This window comes from Cynoglossus semilaevis, chromosome 8, assembly GCF_000523025.1.
Source record: "Cynoglossus semilaevis isolate Cse_v1.0 chromosome 8, Cse_v1.0, whole genome shotgun sequence".
Taxonomy (NCBI): Eukaryota; Metazoa; Chordata; class Actinopteri; order Pleuronectiformes; family Cynoglossidae; genus Cynoglossus; species Cynoglossus semilaevis.
In genome coordinates this window covers 8,115,233-8,138,230 of record NC_024314.1, presented here as the reverse complement: position 1 = coordinate 8,138,230, position 22,998 = coordinate 8,115,233, and the positions used below count along the sequence as shown (strand labels likewise).

The 22,998-nt window shown below is 40.8% G+C and overlaps 1 protein-coding gene across 8 annotated transcripts in view; it reads right to left on the bottom strand.

Annotated features, from left to right (window-relative positions):
- The window catches only part of rbfox3a (RNA binding fox-1 homolog 3a), a 413,293-nt gene that overhangs the window by 297,527 nt on the left and 92,768 nt on the right, over positions 1-22,998 (bottom strand). The gene's annotated exons all lie outside the window — the stretch shown is intronic.

The following is a 22,998-nucleotide window of genomic DNA, read 5'->3' as shown; positions in this document are numbered from 1 at the left end:
GAAAACAGTTGGACCAGGTTTTTGCCTCCAGACCAAAGGTCAGAACATCAGGGAAAAAGAAAAACCTCATTGAACTGTTATACTGATGAAGGTCTGGACCAACAACTGCAGCAGTTAATGAACTTAAACATGTCCTCCTCTGTCTCCATTCCTCAGTACAGTATTAAGGCTATATCTTTTTTTTTTTTTGTCCGCTTAACTTTGAAATTGTGTAACTTACACGTTGATGGTCAGCAGCTGAGGATCTACCCAGGCGTTAGAGCTGACGCTGTGCTTTTTTTAATTAGTTGAAACAATTTTCTATATAAGCCCCCAGCAGCTGATTAGGAGGCACAGCACAGCACAGCACAGGAGGCTGCTGATGCAGTGTCCATCCAAATGTGTTCACATTAGCCCAGCTGAGTAAGATGTTTCTGCCGGAGACGTCTCACCACCAAACTGAAGTAAGGGTGCAAACGGATGTCTACTTGTTTACACTGTCACCTCACCTTCAAGAAAAGGTCAAAGGTTTGAAATCCCAGTTCATTTATAGTAAAGTTTGTGAGTTTCACGCCGCATTATCATGAAATCGAAATCTTAATTATATTTAGTTAAAAAAAAAGTCACATTCACACCCCCACGAAGGGTGCTATCCTCAGGGCTTTACCTGCCAAGTAGGGGTGAGCACCTTACTGGAAGGGCCTGTGAGCCATGGGTGAGTCAGATCTGGATCTGGGCCTCCTCAATGACCCTGGCTTTGTGACCTACGACCCTGGGATTAGAACATGCATAATGGAAAATAATAGTAATTTTTGAGAATTTTCTTGTTCTGCTATTACTATAATCTTTTTTTTTTTCCTTTTTGAACCACAGCAGTAACAGTGTGTCTCTGTGGTCCAGCCTTGAACACAGTCTTCAGTGTGAGACTTACAGAGATAGAAGACGTGTCATCATGTCTGTAACTTGTAATGGCCCTGATCCTGTGCACAGGGTCGATAGTCTCCACGACTCCTCTTTTTTTCACGGTCGTGTTTGGTGGTGTAGGTGCTCACATCTCTGCCGGAGTTTGTATGGCTGTAATTGAAAAAGTTTTTACTGTGGCTCAGAACCTTAGTATCACAGTGGGAGGGCATTAGAGGGTGAAGAGTGTCTATATCCATAGAAGGTGGTGTATGAATGTGTGTGTGGATTGAATATTGGATGTGTCCCACGGAAAATTCCCATCTGCTTAAAAGTGCTGCCGTTGAAGAAGGAGCATCTTAAGTTTAAAAATCACTTTGGCGACTGCAGCGGGGAGAGGCTTTTGTTGAAGAACCTCCTTCTCCTCTGACTTATAAATCAGTCAGCGAACAAATATGAGTCTGTCTCCTCTCATGTGAAATAGCAGCATTAAAGAAAAATTCATTCCTGCCTTCTGATGTTCCGACGAAGAACTACAGGAAAACAAATAAATTTTGCATGGATGACTCATGAAATGGCTTGACATGCCATGTCACAACTCAGCCGTCTGACAGCATTACATCCAGGAAGTTTGGGCTTCAGTGCCGTCAGTGCAGAGTGAGGAAGGAGCTGTGACATTTTTTATCAGAAATAACAGCTCCTTAACTCAAGATCAAAGTCTGACTAATTGCCAAAACACAGCACGTGTGTCATTTGATTCAGAACACAAATGGTAAACTTGACTTGGCTTCTACTCACTGGAAGGTGAACAAGACTTGTGATTATCTCGGTCTGATCCCTAAGCACAAAAGTCTGATTTCTAATGACAAAGAAATCCCTTTTTGAGCTAAAAGACTACTGAAGTACTTTTGGTTTTATATTGTATTATAATGTAAAAATCTTGATGTAACAACAGCGAAAATTCATCATTTTTGGTTCATCAAGGCTCCCTGATGCAACTCAACCTGTGATTGGCGACTAAGTGGAATCAAACCCATCTCCCTCTGCTAGGCATCGTACCACCACACCACGGCGATAGAATGAGATTACATCACCAGCCTAACAAAAACCACGTCCTACAATAATGAAAACCCAGCACCACATTTATCCATTTCAGTTTGAGTGAAACTAAAGGACTTGTTCGTACATTTCAGTAAGGACTAACCAGTCACACAGTGCACTGCACCAAAAAGATCAAACATACTCCAATAAAAGATAAAATCCCAATAAAAGAACAAAACCAACACACATGAAAGACAGGAGTGAAAGTCTGGAGTCCAGGCCTCTACGCCAGACCCACACCCTGGACTCCTACAACACCGACAGATAGACAAAATGGGAATAGCGCACATGTTTCAGATCTGGCTCTACAGTATGGCTCAGGAAATTTGTTGATTTTTACCATTATTAAGAATGAGGAAGCAATAGAAGACGCTAAGGTTCAGAGGAGTGACTGTGATCACCAAGAAAATATCTCAGACATTAGAAGAGGAGGAAAAGTTGCTACTGATTTGGATCAACAAAAAGCAGTTGGCCGGCGACAATATTTGAATCACGATTCTTCCCCACCAGTAAGGATGATTTCTATTTATAGCTTTAGTCTTTTTTTCTGTTGAAAAAGTTTGTTTAATCTCATCCTTAAGGGTGCAGGAAGAGATTAATCCATTTTACATTGATTCCTTTGGTGGAAATTGTTTCAGTTTCTGAACTTTTCGGTTCACGAACAGCATTGAAAAACCGAGGTTCATCTGTAGAGCGACCTTTCCTCCTCCTCTGAGGTCAAATAACTGGGACTGGCTCCACCCAGACATGTGTTACTCCATCAATATTTAGAGGGAGGTCTTTTCACTGCTCTTCCTCCCCACTGTTTTTACAAGGCAGTAGCCTTTACTGACCCTGTGTCTGACAGTCTGCTCGGAGCCCCTTAAAACAAACAAAACAGCCAGTAACCTTGAGTGAACCACCTCGTACTGCCTCCTCCTCCTGGGTCCATGTGGGTTCAAAAGGCTTCACTAATGTGACCCGCATTAACATCTCCCCATGGTGTCGTTCTCACGGAGAGACGGGTTGATAGGGTTTAATCACCTGCTGTATGAGGAGTGCTCCCAGGCTCGGGCGTCGGAGTGTGTTTGCAGATGATAGATAGCAGGTGTAAATGGAAATACCAATGTGGAGACCGCTGCTAATGGGAGTCATATTGATCTGACATGACAAGGGCAATGTGGCGGAGCACTGATACACATAATCAGCCATTCAAATCTGGCACAATGAGTCCAGTCCAACATTGAGGACCTCTGGTACTTGTGCCTGACAGTTAATGCAGGGGTCTCCTCTGAACGGGTTGGAAACAAATGTCCACACGCATCGATGACAAGCTGACCGTTCGAATAAGTCAGTGTAATGTGTGACCTTAATTGACGGCAGATGTCACGGCAAGGGTAGAGTTAATCTGCTGCTTCTAACGCTCTGAACCAAGGACACTACGGCACACGGTGATGATTTTTTTTTCTTTCATGGCGCTGTGACACGTAGCCACAGTGTTAATGTAACCGTCAGGACCTCTGAGCAGCTGTACAGATACTGGTACTACACAGTGGTACTACATCTGGCAGCTGTGGGGATGATTCATCCTTAGGTCAGCAAATAATTAATTAAATTATATTTTCTGGGTGACTACAACCTTAACACTACACCCACCCAGTACGTCAGCATTTTTACCTAATACAACTTAATGATGTGGATGACACCAAATTATTTTGTCCTCTATTCCCACTTTTCTGCAGGTGGAGGGTGAAGCATGACTCTGAGGGCGGAGGAATTATTTTAAATTTTTTTTAATATAAATTTGTTCCTGTAACTCATCAATTTTTAAAGTGTTTAGAGATCAACCACTAAAAAACTGTAACTGGCAGACATAACTAAACTCCGATGTCTTTCTGCGTCAAAACTTTAATTAAGCTAGCCAAAAATGAATAAGGTTAAGAATTGTTAATCATCTGACGGCTCTGACTGGAGGAGTCCTTTTTATATAAAAGTTTTAAGCTGCACTAAATCAGCTTGGAGAGAAAATGCAGAGAGGGGGCAGCATGGCTGCTGAAAATTACTACAACAAAAAAAAAAAAACTCAACCATTTTTAAGGGCTTCTGGATAATTAACATGCATTTATTTGGATTTTTAGTTTGTTGAGTTTTTTGGGGTTTTCTTTTCCTTTTACATTTCCACTCTCTCTCTGGGGCTTCCATAGTCGGCATCTCCCTCCCTGTGCAGCTATGGATTGTTGAAAACAGCAATTAGGTGCTGGAAACATATGTTGCCATCATCACTGACAACATTAGTGACACAGTGAGATCTCTTACACCAGTTTTCATCAGCGTGCTCTAGAAGGAGCCATTGTATCCGAATGGAAGACATTCTGTTTTTCTGCAGTGAATTCACTTCCACTGATCACCAAAGTTTTGGGAATCACCCACTGAAGCCTAATGCATAGAGCAGATGTTATCCAAGAGTTTGTTTTGTTTTTTTTTTACACTCTGGGGCAACAGTGCCTTAACTACATGCACCTCCAGTCTTTAAATGGTCCCTGAGCACCGTCCTGCGTCCTCCCTGTTTCACTCTTACACCAGAACCATGTCAGAACTCTGTGCATGTCCATGTCACATCACTGTCAGACCAATGACACTGATATGGCATGGCCACATACTGCGAGGCCTCATGTCACTGCCTTACTGACATTAAAATCATTCCCTGGAGTTGTGATGAGATGTGCATTTCTGATGGCACTTTTTCAATGCTCAAGTCAAACAATATTATTGTGTTTCACCTTAAACCTGTGCCAATGGCTGGCTGTGTGTGTGTGTGTGTGTGTGTGTGTGTGTGTGTGAGGTGACAGGGGGATGATGCTTCCTAACAGTATAACCAGTAATGATGACGTCTGGGTGGGAAGACTTCCACCATCACTTGTGACAGTTGATGAACATGTATCCAAGGCAGCGACCGGCACTAATGGTGTTTTTATAACAATTTCTGTAACATGTTTCTGGTGCTAATCACATCCTTGGAAAAAATGCCATCCTTACACGCATGTTACACCAGAAATGAAATTTCATCCTAGTTCCACAAAAGTTACAGGTGTAATAATAATTGAACTGCAAAGTAAATACCAAACAGTGATGAAAAAAAACAAAAAAAAAAAAAACAACTCGCTGACGACCAGAAAATCATTTGTGGATTTTTTTTTATTTTTTTTTTGGAGAGCTTAATAAATTTGTTGCCAATTTTCCAGGTTTTTATGTAAATCAGATTTGCAGAAAGTGAAGCTTGAAAATCAAAAAGTGATTTACATCATTTTTACAGTTATCACAATAATATCCTGAATTGTTGTCATTTTGTTCAAAATAATCCTCTTTTTTTTGTTTTTTGCAAAATGAGTACAAATTTGTACTGCCTTTGTTGAGGTACTTTAGGCTAAGTACTGTACTGTAAAAGTATTTATTATGATTTGAAACTTTAAAATTATAATATTAAATTAAATATGTATGACATATAATATATTTATAAATATATTCTACACACTTATGGTGCAACATGGGCCGAGTTGTAACAGAATCAGGTCTGTGATCTGAAGGTTGGTGGTTCGAATCCCATGTCACATAGCTGAAGTGTGTTCAACTACCTCCAACAGCCTCCGTCCCAAGTACAGTGGGATCGTGCAAAATATGGTATAATATGATAATAACATATAATAAAGATTAAATGTTAGAAATGTTTTTTTTCTCTCTTTGTGTTTGTAAATCTAACTCTGAACCTCAACCCTGATAAATCTGTGGAATATGACTTGAATATTTCTGAGGTTTTTCTGGTTAAGGCATCAATTTAGCTTTTTGAAGTCCTTGACAGCAGATTTCTCTCGTTCAGCTGTTGGTTGCAAAGAATATCAACCGAAAAAAAACCCTCCACCTGACATTACGTGATGCCAAATAAAATGACAGCGAACATGATGCTCTGTGATATCCTCAGAGACCCGCTGTGACACCTGATATCTGAAGCACTGACACATGATTTATATCCAGGACTTAAAGTTCACTCAGGGAGACGTAAACAGCATGCAAATAAATGCCACATGGCAAAGGCATTGTCAAAACAATACGACCAACTAAACGGCCCGTGCCAATACCCAATTAGGATCAATGTCTGGCCGGAAAGACGGGGACCAGTCGGGTCAGGACTGAGCACATCTGCGGGGACCACACAGCTGTTGCTATTGTTGGGAGGTGACATTTGCGTGCAGCGAGTCAAGGCCGAGGTTGAACTGCAGAGGATACAGCCATTCTGGTTATTTCGTGTTGTTGTGCTCGACACTCGTGGTGATAAGCACTTTAAGGGAGCATCAATCAGCAATTAGCTAAGTGTCATTAGTGCAGTCTGGGGTGTGCAAGAGACGGTGTCACCAGAGACGTGACAAATGAGATGAGGTTTGAGTAATGAGACGATTTTCTGTTTTTTTTCTTTACCTTATTAATGACATATTTCACAGTCTGGCCGCAAAAAAACTGTTTTTAAAAAAACTGAAGCTGCTGTTTAATAACGTCTCACTTATTTTGTCTGTTTAAGGCACAGGTGAAAACAACAGGACAACTCAGTGAAAACAAAAACGGTCCGCTAGATTCTTTTGTTTTACCTTTTCCTAAACATATAAAATGGACAAGATGTGCAAATGTATTTTTTAGCCATTTAAAAGAAAATGTCTCAACTTTAACACAGGTAGGGATTTGTATCATTTCACAACACAGCAAATGTGCTTCTTGTGAAACAGAGGAGGGTAAACTACGGCATGGGGGCCAGATGCAGCCCGTGTGACCCTTAATTCACTTGTAAATCGATGGCTATCTTATGTTAAAGACTGAATTCAGTTTGTCTTTCCTGGATTGTAATGCATCAACTGCAATTTCAGTTTGATACCAGTAGAAATCAAATGACCAATTCACCTTTGCTGGACAGTAGCCCATCACACCTGAAATGACTGAAAATCTAAAACACTGATTTTACTTTTCAATTTTCATCCTATTTCTATGCAAGATTTATTTGCAATTTATGTACGCACCTGGTCAAATTTCAGACCCCATTGTGGCCCGTGAGCCCGCGAGTTAGCCCTCCACTGATCTCAAACACACAGGAAGTTTTGAATTTCCCTTCAATTGTGCTGTGTTTCTTCCCCTTTTACTTTCTTGGAATAATATTCCTCACATCAACTTCAGACTAAGTCAAAGTTATCTTAAGAGGTTTGTGTTTAAATATTATAAAAATACACTTTTCAAAATGTGCTTAAGTTGTCTAACGTCTCAGTGCTACCCCTGACATCCTTCCACGGTGGATTTATGCAACCAGCATGGCGAAGGCAAGTAATAATTTCGAGTGCCACAGCACCACATGGTCTCCCGCAGTAAATGCAACAAACTGCATGAATCTTGTCTGCTGCTATGCAAATCTGAGAGAGATTTGCATATCTCTCTCATTAATGCAGTTCCCTCTGTTACCAGAAGAGAGGGTCCTCCTATCTCAGCCTCAACTAAAAAAAAAAACTAAAAAAAAACTGAAATTCAGCACCGCAGCCCGTGGCTCTCAGCCAGGGATGTGTTCACGTCGCCCCCTGACATGCAGGAGGCTGAGCCCACAGACAGCCGTCGCTGCCTGCAGCACCTTGTTGTGCTTTTTGAAAGTCTCTATGAGGGCAGTCAGGGACAAGGCATGGTGAGAGAAATATGAAAAATGCGTTGGTACCAAAAAAAAGAAATGGCATGATTCATTAGCACCTTTTAGCTGTGCACACCAGGACTTCTCAGTGAGTGTAAACATTTCAATTACGCTCCATAACTCTGCGAATCCAGGCACAAAACAGCTGTTGATTTTTGGGGAAGGTACTTTGAATTTTGACAGAGGGAGACTACGAGTTTTAATGGGTTGCAGACAGGAATCCTAAGATGTCGCTAGTTTAAAAAAACAACTCAGAAGGCTGAGTATTAACCATAATATGGAGGACTGTGAAAACTCACACATTAATCATGTTGGAAAGTTTTATGAATTCCACCCTCCACATTGATGGTTGATGCACCTGCAGGTTAAAATATTATTTCAATACCCAACATGCATTGGTGATGGCTTCAGCCTCACGCCAGATGACTGGCTCGCTTCAGACCAGGCTCAAACCAACACCATTAACACCTTCAACCAGAGCTGAAAACAACAATACATTTCATAACCCACCTTCAAGATGCTGAAGAACCAATAAAATCCATCAAGTCTATGAAGCTACATTCAGAGTTATACTTTTATATATTTGAATTGCCATTTTTTCCTATTAATAATCCCACCATTTCAACTAGTCACAAATAAAATCTATAGTCGTCAATATTTGCTCTTCTGTTTCACAAACGTAAAATGCATTTCTCTTCATGTTTAGGAATTTTAATTCATCTCAATTAATCATGATTAATTACAGTGATGATTAGTCGTTACAGCCACCCTGAGATTGATCAGATTCAAAATTTCACCTGTCTGACAGCCTTTATGATAATATTACAAAAGAATCCTTTCAGGATTTCACCTCCACACGAGCTGCTGAAACTTCAGTGTCTGCAAAAGCTACCGTAGCGAGGCTTGAGTGATGGCCCTTGCTTACCTAAAATATCCTGGTGGTGTTGTAGGAGTGTGTGTGTGTGTGTGTGTGTGTGTGTGTGACAGGAAGGAAGTGCAGGGCAGAGACAGAGAGACTGTGGGATTCATGACTTGCTGTGACTCACTGCACCAGTCCTTTTATGGCTCTTATGAAACAGACTGTGTATATCATGTTGTCATTTCCACATCACATACACTGAATTTATCTGCACATGACACCATAAAATATTTGGTTTTAGGCTAAAGGGGACTGAGGATATGAAGCGTTTCACAGTGGATAAAAACATCAGATCATTTCATCTGGGTGAAGTTTGTACCAAGTGCAGTTTGACTGTTGTTAGCGTTGCAGTGGGGTTTCTTAATCATCCATGTTGTGAGGAGTAATCTAAGGTTGGGTTCATAAATGTGAGGTCTACAGATTTAGATGACTGAAATCGTAATTGAGACAAAAAATGTGATTAAAATAAGAATATGACAATCAGTGTGGTGTTCCAAGACAATTTTAGAAAACTATTTGACCAAATAACAAACAACAACAGCTTGTTGTTTCACCTGCAGCTCTCCAACATATGTGAGAAACAACTGTAAATGGACCTTAAACGTACTTAAAGACAGGTTTAAACTGACATCGATCTGGTTGTATAATTAAAAATTCATTAAAAGCCTGCATTAGTTCATCATTAGGTTCCATTAAGAAGTCTTTTAATGTAAGATTAATAGACAATGGTTTACGAATGTGAACATCCACAGGAGTCACTTTAACTGAGAGGATTTTTTAAAAAACATTCTAGAACAGCAGATATTAGTCATTCCCATTAGTTAAGACGCAGTAATCTTACACTGTGGTTGATTAAAATTGTTGGCGGCTGCCATAAAGACCAATTTGCCAGAATTATTTTGGGAACTGCTGATGTTGAAGCCAAAAAGCCACCTGCTGTTCGCTCGAGTTAGCACGTATTACTGACAGTATGTCTTTGAGTAAATTCCAACGCTTCTGCCCAGAATCTCACTGTGGAGAAAATTGACATGATAGAGTGGAAGCTGTCGGAGCTGTAGTCTAACCTGCACCGAGTGGGCAACCATATGGAGAAGGACAATAAAATATTAAAGCTGCTTTCCTCTCTTTGAGCCGATGACGACCGCATTAAGATGCTGAAGAATGACTGTGAACTCAACAACATGAGGACACAGAGAAAGTGCAGAAGGAAAGAAACGCCAGCTGCAGGCCGACACGGGAATTACTGGGATGCATGGGGAAAAAAAACAAAAAAAACAAAACATAACAAACCGGTTATCGTCAAAGCCCATCATATCAAAGACAAGCAAAGAAGCCTTGGATTGGCCAGGGAGAGGGGAGACAATAAATAAATCTGTCCAGACTTGTTGGCTCACAGTATGGAGGTCAACTGTCAATACAGCAGACGATGTGGACCACGTGTCCACAAGGAGGACAAGGTTGGAGAATGTACTCTGCAAAGCCAAGAAAGAGGTTTTATCTGAAGATATGATGGTATGTCTATATGTCAAATCTGAAGGGACGTTTCTGTAGAGCTGAGCAGGTTAGTGTGGTATTATTGAAAATCACTCAGCATTGACCAGTTAACCTGCAGTGACAAATGGTTTGGATTTTATACCTGATTATGTTTGTTTTAAATTAAATGGCATTTCACAACATTATTTTTATATTGCTTTCATTGTAATTTACACAAAACATTTAACTGTTTAAAAAGATAAAAATAGTGCTCAGTGTTTTCAAAACCAAACGTTGCTGCAGTTTTGCTCACAGTTAAATAACATTATACAAAACCTTTGAATTAAATATTGAGTTTTGTGCAAAACATTGTGATTGACTATTTTTTATCCCACACTGTGAGAATCCTGCACATATTTATTGGATTCTACTAAAACTGAAATACAGAATTGACTATGTCTACATCACAAACCAAAATTTACTTTTTGCCCAGAAAAGTATTATTTCTGGGACTTGGATTGATTAAGTAGGCCTCAGATTATTACAGACTATGGCTACAAAGGGTCTGTTGTGTCGACTGTCCGGACCACAGTCCAGACCTGTTACAGACAAAGTCAACAACAACCAGACACAGATGAAAAACTCATTGCTACTGGACAGTAGACAGTAGACATGAGTTGACTACATCACACAGTTGCTGTAGATTGGTGGCTTGAACTTTTATGATGCAGATAAAGATCCCAGAGAACCCCCACACCCGAGAGAACAGCGCCACCACCAACCAGAACCGCTGACACAGGGCGGGAATGCACCTCCTCTACACTGATGATGCCAAATTGCAACTCCAGCATTAGCATGCAGCAGCAGATATCAAAACTCATCAGACCAGGCAACACTTTTCCAATCTTCTACTTTCCAAATAGGGTGGGGTGGGGGCTGTGCAAATCAGAGTATCGGTTTCCTGTTCTTAGCCGACAGGAGTGGCAGCTAATGTGGTCTTCAGCTGAAGTAACCCATCTGGCTCACGGGGTAATGAGTTTAAAGATGCTCTTCAGCATACTTTGGTGGTAATACCTGGTATATTTGTGTCACTGTTGCCATCCATTTAGACAAATATGGGCATTTTCTTTGACCTCTGGCGTTAACAAGGTGTTTCAACTTTGGCTCACTGGATGTTTGTGTTTTTGTTGTAGCGACAGTTAAACCTAATAAAATGGCCAATGAATGTATTTTCATACTTCATTAGACGAGTCAACGGCGTGTCGTCTCTGGCAGACGAGTTGAACTGTTACACCGCTCAGTGAGGAGTCACCCAGAACTGGTACCGATGACGGTATAAAGTCCTGGAACTACGGTGTGAGACTCATCATTTGATAAACACTGGCATAGGACAAGTTTTAATCAAGCAGCCAGGTCCTGTCAGATGACAATTACTCTACTCACTTTGTAATTAGGACACACTCCACCTCTCTCACACACACACACACACACAAACACACACACGTATACAGAGAATCAAAGTAATTAGTAGAATGTGCCCTGCCCCTTTGTTTAATCAGAAAGCCTGTCTGACCATTCACCTCTCATCATCCTGCAGGCCTAATGAAACAGCCAGATAGACAGAATTGGACGGCCTCGTGCACGTAGGTGTGTGCACGGGGCTGAAAACACACACACACACACTGACGATCTCCAGTTTTTGTCTGTTGGTTGTAGTGTCCCTCTGCTCGTGTGCAGGTAACGTGTCATTGTGTGTTATCAGTAACAGCATGATGGTGAAACACCTTCTATGTCCTGACCTGCATGTACCTGTCACTGCCAAACAAGCTGTTTCCCCTTCCTTTTACTCCTCTCCTCCTCCATTTGATCCCTCCTTCTTCCCATGAGCCTGCCGTTCGCTCCTCCATCTGTTCTGCAGAATCACCCCGCGCCTCCTTTTTTCCCTCCTTTCTTTTTCGCCCTCTACGGTTCCCCGTCTCGTCATCTCCGTGGTTGAGTCATACCCACAATGCTCCTTTTTTTCTTTTTTCCCCTCAATCTAATATTTACATATTGCCTGATGAATTCAGATGGTATCGTCTGTCTTCCTCCTGTAACGCCGAAGGAGACTGAACACCTCCTACAGATGTTTCACAATTACAGCTTTCAAGTAAAGTACAAGGGATATACTCACCTCTTATTCCTGATGCTTCTCTTCCTGCACTCACTTTCACCTGTCTCTCATTATCCTCTCCTACAGAGTGGGTTTAAGCCTCATCGTAACTCTCTCGTGACTATAGATTGGAGACGGTGGAGGCTCAAGGCAAAGGGAACCCTGGGGGGGCCTTACATCGAACCAAACTGAAGCGAGACAGAAGTGTGGCCGTAGTTAAGGAGTTCCCAGCCTGGCTGTCACTACACGGTTTTCTGTACGTAGACTTTAACACCACATTTTGAGAGAGAATCTAAAATTCTCCATGGAGAAGAGTGACATAATCAGATGTTCTCTTTGGACCGTTCCCAGGTTTAGGCCTCGGGCGTCCTCCTGAGGTGCCTACATGGTAACAATGTAACTGTTTTAGTATTTTTCTAATCCAATTGGATTTTTATTCCTGGTGTGGAGTAAACAGTCATTTTCCTCTACAGAATTCGTTGTATTGACTGATTATAGCCAGGCACTGTGGTTCCAGGTCTTAACCTCAAAGAGCCAATGAGCATGCAGTCTTACTGGGACTAATGGGTTGGGGTCTGGTACTTTAGTGAGAGGTTTGCTGGGGTCCAAAACTGCATTATTTAAGAACCAGTACAACACTTCATGGAAATAAAGCCTGACTGTTTACAAAGGTAAAAAACAGAAACGTTGTGGATGATGCACTACAGGTACACTACAGGTATTATTTTATACTAGGTCAGCGAAGACATCACTGGGCAACATTGCCTCTGCTGGTAAACTTGACCAATCTCAGAAAGCAATTTAGAGACAAGTTTCATCCATAATCATTACAACCACATTGTGATCTAACCCAACATTCAGGAAGGAAACTACTGTAGGACAGTGGAGTGTGTTCAATGACTACAGTTTTTATACTTCAGTGGCTTCTTTTGGTCAATTCTGTTAAATTACGCGTAGCGACATGTGTACTTCAATTGTCAAAAATATGTCACAGGTATCAGAAGCAAAGATACACACTTCTTCCTGCTCTAGCGCCTTCCCATGACAGTTTGTATGATTAAGATTTATGACTTCAGTGCCATCTTATCTCACAGTTGGTGAAATAATATATAACACAGTGGGATGTTGAATTAAGATGAGTATCACACTCTCCTGCAGGTCTGTACTACAGTACCTACAGTACGAGCCCCAGAGGACCCAGGTTCTGTTTGTGGTTTAGTTTTTGTGCCATTTCAAAACTGTTCCTTTTCCTTTGCATGAAAAAGGAAGTTTATTTAATTTTTGGTACAAGTTTAAAACTAAGAATATCAATAATTCAAAGCCAGAACACAAAGTAAACGCCTGGGTTTTTATTCAGCAAAGACAAGAATGAGGGGACGCTGCTGCTGCTGCTGCTGCTGCTGCGCTCCCTTGAAGAGCCGCTGTATTGTGTCACGCCAATTTCAGGATTCTCGTCTTATCACCACAACACACACACTCCTGTAAAGCAGAAAGAGAATACAGTTTCTCCTCTCTCTCTCTCTCCCTCTCTCTCTCCATCTACAGAGTCTTTGATGCTGATCCGATATATATATTTTTTTTCCTTCCTCCAACAATGCCTCAGCATATTCTGATACAGCCCTTGCATAACCGTCATAAATAGGCAAGTGGGGTGTCCTCGTTTTTCTTGATCTTTCTCTCTGGCTCGGTGCATAAACTTCCATGCACACCCACACGTGCACAGGAACACACTGAGTTCTCTGCGGATGAGTGTAAGGCAGCAGAGGGTGCAGGAGAGTGTAGCACCCACAGAAGTCTATTTCCATCTATTCCGGCTCTCCCAAACACAGTAAAGAGATGGAGAAAGAGGGAGAGATGAGTATATTCAGCAGAGAGAGAGAGCAAAAAAAAAAACAGTCGAGGGTTCTTGAAGAGGTAGAAAGTGGAGTTGCCAATTTTACATCAGTTTCCCCAATCAGTGCTGCCTGAAATAGGCATGGTGTCCTATTGTTACAGAAAACCCTCCTACTAGCTATATTAACTTATTCTCTGCTATATTAATGTATATCTCCTGTCCTTGGTGTTCATTTTAGGCGACGTCTCAAGGAACGGTAGGAGGTCCACTGTTCTGGAGCTCACTGAAATTTTCCAAACATCTTTGGAATGGGCCGTTGTAAATGATCGAACCATAACCTTTTAAATATCATCACTAGATCAACCTGGGTCACCAGTCAATGCCGGGGAACTTAGAATAGTATCGTTGCTAAACGAGGAACACAGAGTTCTACCCTTTTGTCGGGTCGCAATTTAGGTTAATAAAGAGTTTAGTTAGCCAACGTGGGTTTTACTGCAGCTAAAACAGAACATTCAGAACATATTAAACCAGGTTACCGTGCTCCAATTTTAATTATTACTTGCAAAACCTCACAGCAGCTATTAGGAGTGATAAGAAATGATTCAGCACCTCCCAGAGTCTAAGGGTGGATAACAGTGGGGGCGACAGAGAGGGTGATGCACAGACAAAAATATAATATTTAATTAATTGATCGATCAACCGATTAATTGACTCAAATTAAGAAAATTGTGCAAGTCCAAATGACCTGATCCAAAGATTTGTTTAATTAAATCTGTTACATACATACATCATACAACATACATCGTTTCTGCTGTTGAGTTCGCTAACATACATCGTTTCTGCTGTTGAGTTCCACATTTGTCATTTATTGGACTTTTTTTTTAATCTATTTCAAAAGTAATGGAAAGCTGCTCGGCTCCAGACTACAGTGATGACATAGGTGAGTTTGAATCGACTGTTTTATTAAGGTTGCTTGTTTTTTTTTTTTCAGCAGTAAATAAATAAAACCCTTGTGATGTAGGTGCCAACAGCTGGAGATGTCTGCCAGGACCAGCTCACAGGTTTCACTACAAACTAAATTAAATATTATGTTTTTCCAGCACTACTATTGTTTGGGTCCATGCCATACTGGTGGTGCACAGATATATTTCAAAATACCTAAGAGAACCAGAAGCATTAGGGCTGTATTTGAAAAAGTTACTACCTTATAAAAAAATACCTTCTGCCTCCCGTGTCTTATTCACCGTCTCTGTCTTTTTCTGACTCTCAATCTCTTTGTGATTGACATTAGTGACGTTCATTGACATAATCACATCAGTGACACCCACCATTAATGTGACGTCGCTGACACTCACTGTTGCCAGGCTCCTACTAATGATGTAGCCGTCAATCACATGGGCCGTCCAATCAAATTGTCCCTCTCCCTTTCATAACATTGTCATATTTTGTCTTTTTTTTCCTCTCTAAATGGCACTACAGGTTCCATAACTATCATGTTCTTTAAAATAAACAAGGAACTCACAATATTAAAAAAATAAAGAAAACCTAGTTGCCACCATCTGTACATTTCACCCAAAGACGACGGTGTGTGCCAAAAGGTAAATAAATCTTCCAGTTTTTTATTTATTTTATTTTTTTGTTTTCTTTTGTTTGGACGTCCATGTTTGTTTTGGTACAGCAGGTGAGAGACCGCCGTCAGCTGGGACTGACTACAGGGTTATAGAAGATAAATGAATAAAAGGAAAGAACTGCAGGTAAAACAGCTGTGCTGTAAATTTCATTTAAGTGACATTTTGCCGAAAACAGCCGTGAAGTAACAGCATTATTGAAGATTGAATATACAGACATCTAGACATCCAGTCTGCTCCACAACATCCAAACAAAGTAGGGCTAATCTCACTGTAATTACCCACAGCATGATGATTACTCTGCATTTCTGCAACACTTGCATCATTGCGTTGTCTTTCTCTGTGTTTCTCTCTCTTCTTTTTCTCCTCTTAATCCCTGGTGTGCAATTTCTTCTACAAAATTGGATTTCTAATAAACTTAATGGCAGCATGTTGACCCACTGTGACCAGCCCACTTACAGGAACCACCAGGGAGAAATGTGTTTGTTTGGAGTGAGTGTCTGTGATTCCGTGCTCCAGCCTACAGTACACATTAACACCGCCGCCGTGTGTTTGTGTACATTTACCCACAGTTGACCATGATGAGCTACACCAAACTACACACACGCTTTATGTGGTACACAACACACATCAGAGATGTACTACACAGTACCTACATTGACGAGTGGTCTGGGTGTGGTCATTATCGTAGGGATTTCCTCAAATTAGAACTGTGTACTGTCTGCACTCTGGTGGCTGGTGCTACCATGAACTGGTCTAGTCCAGGAATGTTTTATCCATGTTTTATGGTTGAATTTTATCATTCAACCATATAAATGCTGCTGGCAAAGCAACCTTAAGCTTTCGGGGTTTATTGTCCTACCCAGATATTTGTCTGCTTGAAAATCAAGCTATCAGGACGCAGACTATACATAGGATCAGGACAGAGCGATCCACAGCCCTGGAACAGGATGGAAAGAGAGACACTTAGAAATAATGCAGTTTGTATACAGCACAAGTTTTCCCCAGGACTGTATATCTTATATATTATATATTATTTTATATATATACATATATATCTATTATTCCCTCCTCCTGTGTCATTCTCTGGTCTTTTTGTTGGTGTAACTTGTCAATTTCCCTAGCCTAGGATCAATAACATCTAATTTAATCTAATCTTGTTGATGTGTTCATCGTAAGAACATGTTTGTGAACTGTAATCACATTTAGAGAGAAAGAAAAAGTGTGGAAACACAAACCGAGGCAAAAGTGTCTGGGTCACGTACAATACTTTTATCGGTTTGTAACAAATGGTTCCAGGACAACCCTAGTCTCACGTTTAGTTGAAACCAGCACTATTTTTTTTTTTTTTTTTAATGCAACAGGTTGAGCTCCCTCCTCCACTTATATACGTACCATCAAAGAATCCAAATAACAAAAGGCCAGCATTGAACACTGCCATTGGTCAGTGAGCAGGGGGGAGACAGACAAACACAGGGTATCTATGTGTCTAATGGTGATGAATGGTGTCGCCTCTCCAATGTCCCAAAGGATGTTGATGTGGCTCTTCGCCCCCACCTTCTTCCCTCTGGGCCTGCACGCTCATTAATTAACAGGAATTAATGGTTTATCTGTAGCCAGTAAATAAAAGATTGTCAGCATGGTGGCCAATCTACTCTGCCTCTTATCAAATAGTGTGAAAATGTCAAGCCAGTTGAAGCCAAATTAGCCAGGGCAAACACATCACCCTCCATCCCTGTCAGAAATAATCAGCCCACTGCCAGATTAACACACACACACACACACAGCTAAATAAACCCCTCATCCTTACACTCACACACACACGCACATATAAACCTTCTGCTACTGCATACACATAATTACATGCTGGTAAGAATATATGCAAACATTTGAAAACACGGAAATTAATGCATAATTGTGCACATCCTACAAACAAGCGCATATACGCGGGGAATTACACACAGACGAGTCACATTTGGGCACAATCCGGATTGTGTGTTGTGTGTATTATATTTGCTCCGTTGAGCTCTGGTTGCCACGCAGAGATTAGCCAAGGTTGGTTGTTTGCTACCTGGGCCTGTGAGGAGCTTCCCTCCAGCCAGTTGGAAAAAAAGAAAAACAACCCTGGTGGATCCAAGCACACAAACACAAACAAAGGTGCAGGCGGAGGGACGAAGCGTCTGGCACATCAAACCCTGCTGGAGTGGCGTTCTTAAATGAGTTCGCCGCTCGCTGCTGTGACACAACATCTGTGCCTGAATAAGGCTTTCCTGCTGGGACCTACGACAAGAGACGAGGAGCTAATCGGTAGTGTCCTCCACTTTCTACCAAGACACTCAGGGGGGAGATGGGGAGGCACTGAGCACGAGCGCCCTCTCAATGTCAATCAACTCTTTGACCGGAACTAGGGAAAGTGGAAAGCTGCAAAGGCCACAATTAAAAAAGAAAAAAACCAATGGATGAAGACCATACTTCATTAGCCTCATTCATTCCCCCTCACCCCAGTCCTTGGAGTGGCCTCTGACCATCTTTTCATTTTTAGTTGATGGATATGAAGATCTCTGGAACATAATTTAGTCCTGCAGACTGAACTATCAAACTTGACCTTCAGAGATCTGCCTTTGGCTGCGTCGACCGTAGAACACTTTTAAGTTCCAAAAATAAATCCCTGGGAAAAGACAGTGAGTTGCTGCTGTTTTGAGAAATTGTGACACCTTTTCATTCAGCCTACAAACAGTAAACTTTCTTCATTAACAGACTATGATGGGAATCCAGTTGAGAAGGAAACAGATAGTAAGGTGTAATAGGAGACAGGACACATACTGTAAGTGGACATCATGAACAACCTGACAAATGTGCCGTCAAATTGCGTCAATTACACATTGACAATGTGTCGCTTTTCGCTAAGATCAGGTCAGACTTTAGCAAAGTGACATTGAGGCTGAAATAAAGACCTACAAATAGAGAGCAAGTCAAAAAAAAACACCCAAAAATCCAGAGGGACAAGGTTAGGGTTTGGACAGGTCTTGAGAAGAGACACTGGACACGGAGAGAAGAATTTTGGATGTTGTTAAAGAGGATGTAGAGATTGTAGGGGTAAAACAGGCATGTCAAACCTATGACCCGTGAACCAAAACCGACCCACTTGGGGTTTCAGTCTGCTTGATGCATTTTGAAAATTAAAAAATACACTATATATATTTGTGTTCAGGAAATGTTTTGTACAATTATTTTTCATTAGAGAAGATTTATCAAGTGTACTTTTTAACATAAAAACAAAGGCAAAAAAGACACTTGTTATTTATATGTAATTATGTTATAATTGTATGTCATATGCAGCAATCCCTGAAGGAAAAAGCTGAAAAATAGTAGTGTGCAAGAAGAAGGCTACAGCCGGTTCCACTGTACGAACAGTCGATGGGAGTGGAAGTAGGTGACTGCTCTGGAGGTGATGCAGTTAACTTTTGAATTCAACTTGCGAGACATAGATTCTGCAATATTTACTCTTTTTAAAGTTAAGTTCTGATCGAATTAACAAGTCTGAAAAACACTTGAGTGTGCAGTCCGTGGAGTGAATATTCAAAAGGCAGCGACACTCTAACCCCACTTCTTCTTCTTAACATCAATAAAAAAACCAAGGATGGCGGTTGATGTGGTGATCCTAGAACTGTTGGCAGAGTCAATCTACGACTCGGCGGGAAGGGAGTTGAAATATGCAAATAGGACTCGGTGAGACATATCAGCAAGAATGGGATTCTCTTTGAAGTGCAAGTGTGATACATCGGATTGAGTTTGCTGGGTAAACGGGCGAGGCAAACAAAAGCCTCTGGGTAAATGACAAACATGAATATCAGCAGACTAGGGAGTCAGACTACTCAGCGATTTACACTTGTGTAAACTGCGGGGGCCAGGGCGAGTCTTACATCGAAAATTTCCCTCAGCAGACAGCAGACCCAAGCATTAAAGTGTTTGACAAGAGAGTAAAGGGAGGCGTCGGAGCATGTGTTTGATAAAGGCTTGATAAAGATATTGCTGTTTGTTGTTGCTCTACAGCACATATTGATACAATCTCACTAAAATACATCAAACTGAAAATAACACAGTCTTCCATAAATGCAGAGGTGACACGGAGAAGACTGGGATTCTCACTCTGTCAGGATATTGTGGAAAGAAGTGTCAGAAAAGTCAGAAAGTTTGTCTTCTCTAAACTAGTAGTCAGTATTTTAAGCCCTCAGAATCTGTCAATCATTCAATCAGTCAGTCAGTCAGTCAGTCAGCACAGTATCTACTTTACTGTATGTGCCTTACTTTGGCTAAATACAGAACTGCTGATTCAAATCAGTAAAGTTTGAGCAAGGACGAAGCTCTCAGTGGGATAATTGAAAGTCACACTCAGAGAGGGTGGGGTCAGAGAGGAAGGAAGAGTGAAGGCTGTGAAAATAGATGCCTCACAAAAAAAAAAGAAACCGTTTGGCTTTTCAAAAAAAAAAAAATTACGAAGGACACATAATGACGTTCATTTTGTAGGCTATGGTTAAAAAAAAAAAGTTAAAAATTAAAAAATGTTTCTTTCAAAAGTATGGAGTTATCTCCGACAAGAAATTACCTTTGTCAAAGTAACACAGAGGCAGCAACGGATAAAAAAAAAAAAAATGGGTTGTAGATTTAACACTGGTTCGAACCGAATGTTTGCAAAAGAATAAAAACTAATGAAAATAGTACTACAAAAAAATACGAAAGTAATTATCATTATTGGTCAACAGAGGAGCAATGGCTCAAGCAAATTATTGCTGGCCACAAATTTAATGACCACATGGTCAGACTTGGTTAAACTAAAAGACCAAGTTTGAAGAAAGCTAAGAAATAACCTTTAAAAATACTTTTAGAAATAGAATTTAAAGTAGACATGAAAACAAAAATCAATTAAAAGATGAAACATTATACACATATATAAACATATACTGTATTTGTACATATATGTACATATACACATATGTTCATACATACATACATATATAGATATATATATATATAATTAGCAGAATACTTATTTTTGAACGCCATCATAAAAAAATTGGGGAAAAAAATTGGCAAAAATCTGATCAAAAATTTCAGTCGATGCACCTCTCTATACATATATACAGACACATTTCACATATATACACAATTAAACAAATCTTTAGATATAAGTCAGTTACTTAAACGAGCTTTCTTTCCTAATTGTTTATAATTAATAATAACAGTAACTGATGAATTTAAGACAATTACCACATCAGAGATTAAAGTTTTCGTCTCAATCTTTGAAGTTGTAGTACTAACGTCTCTGTGAACAGAGTTTGTGGGGTTGAGGTGGTATATGGTCTGCAATATAAAAAAACAAACAAACACCAAACATCTTGACAAGAGCTTTGCTCCGTGTGTATGTCTATAAACATTCTTTAGTGTGGCCATATTTCCACCCACAGTCATGACCCTAAATAAAATAAAGTCAAAGACCTTCAGGGAGCGGAAGGCAAAAAAAAGAAGCCACACAGTTTGAAAGACAAGTTAAAAAAAAAAAACAATATCATAATATTGCATTTTGGCCACATCACTCTGCCCCACTGTGTGTGTATTAGCCTTTATCACATCAGCTATCATTCATGCTGCCACCCAGGCCATCATTCATGTAAGAGATGTCCTTTGGAGGGGAAAGAGGAGAGAAGCCACAGCTATCCTGGGGGTGACGGACACCAGACTGGACTCTGAGTGAGGGAGGGCAGAGCAGACAGACCAGACAGACTTATCTACTGTGGGCCGCGGAGGAAGATTAGAGTATTGATTCTGCGGGGCGAAATTCTCAATCAGGAGTCTGAGGGGGGTCAGAACTGGTAACCGATGTTAGGAAGTGTTTGAAGGAGAAACGGCCAGTGAAGGGAGAGGAAGTGATGCACTTCAGACTCAGACTGTCGGACGTCAGTGCCTCACAGCTGATCGGACTGACTTCGAAGATGGAATAACCAATAAAAATGAGTGAATTTTCCACATCAGGAGAACTGATTGACAACACTGCGAGGATCTGGCATGAAAGGGTTTTCACTAAAAAGGTCTGAGAATTTAACTTCCAGATTCACAATGACAAGTGGCGTCTCATGGTTCAACCATTGTATTGACTTCAAGATGGAGCTGTTTTTGTGATTCAGTTGATGACTTTTAAACCTGGAATTAGTTTCTAAATGAGAGCAAACATCACAGTTTAACCTAGTACTGGAATGGGAAACTTTTAAAACTGCAGTATAAAAGCTGTGAAAAACAGTTCTTTTTTACAAAAAAATTGAAAGGAAAGTGATTTCAGTCCAAGGACAGAGTGAAGACGTGACGAGCTGTGAAAGAGCGCCTGACAGAGAAGTGAATATGTAGAGAATTAGCTCGTTGGTGTCTATAAATAAACATGCAACGTAAACATGTGGGTGGAAAATAAGGCGACAACTCATCTCCATTCATAGCTTTTCTGATATTCTGACACCTGGACCAGGTGAACAGCTGCTCTGTCTGTGAGTTTCAGCTGGTATTTAATAACGTCCACACGAGTGAGAGTCAGCTTCCCTGGTACTTACTTTACGTGTTTTATTTTCAGTACTTCGTTTCAGTATATTCAGTGTGATACCCAACGATGTGAGGGACTTTGCAGTGACCCTCCAGCCTGGCCTTTGCTGCACTCACCAAGACAGCAGTCTGCTCAAATTACAATAATATGATTAGCTCCTGGCGTCACATGACATAGTTAGTCAGTTTCATGGAGCTCAGACCTCAGTGCACTAATAGCAGTGGAAGATGCTGCAGTTAAAATACAATTTAAAGGGTAATATGGAGTTAACGTGAACTGTCTGCAGGGCCGGACTGTTTGTGTCTATATTTTTGAAACTTTTTCTGCGTTTAAATTTCACAGTGACTGAAACAGGTGCTTGACTTTGAGTTGGCTGCATTTTTGTTTTCTTCCACCATGTACTCAATGTTTTGTATCAGGTCCACAGAGAGCTCCATTATCTTTCTGCTGTACTGCAGTTCTACCAGAGTTTTTTCGGGGGAGGGGGGGGAGGGGGTTCCAGAGAGAATGAAAGTTTACATCTGAAGTCATTGTTTCAAACTGGATCTGATCCATTTGTGTCTCCCTTCAAACTCTGAATGGTGCTGACAATCACCACTGAATAAAACTGCGAAACGCTTTTCCATCAATTAATGTCTGTGTTGTAGCTGTGAGTAGCTTCTAAATATCCTTTGAATACTACACTGAAGGGAGAGACAATATAAAACTGGGGCACAGCTCCAGGGTTTGATGTTTCC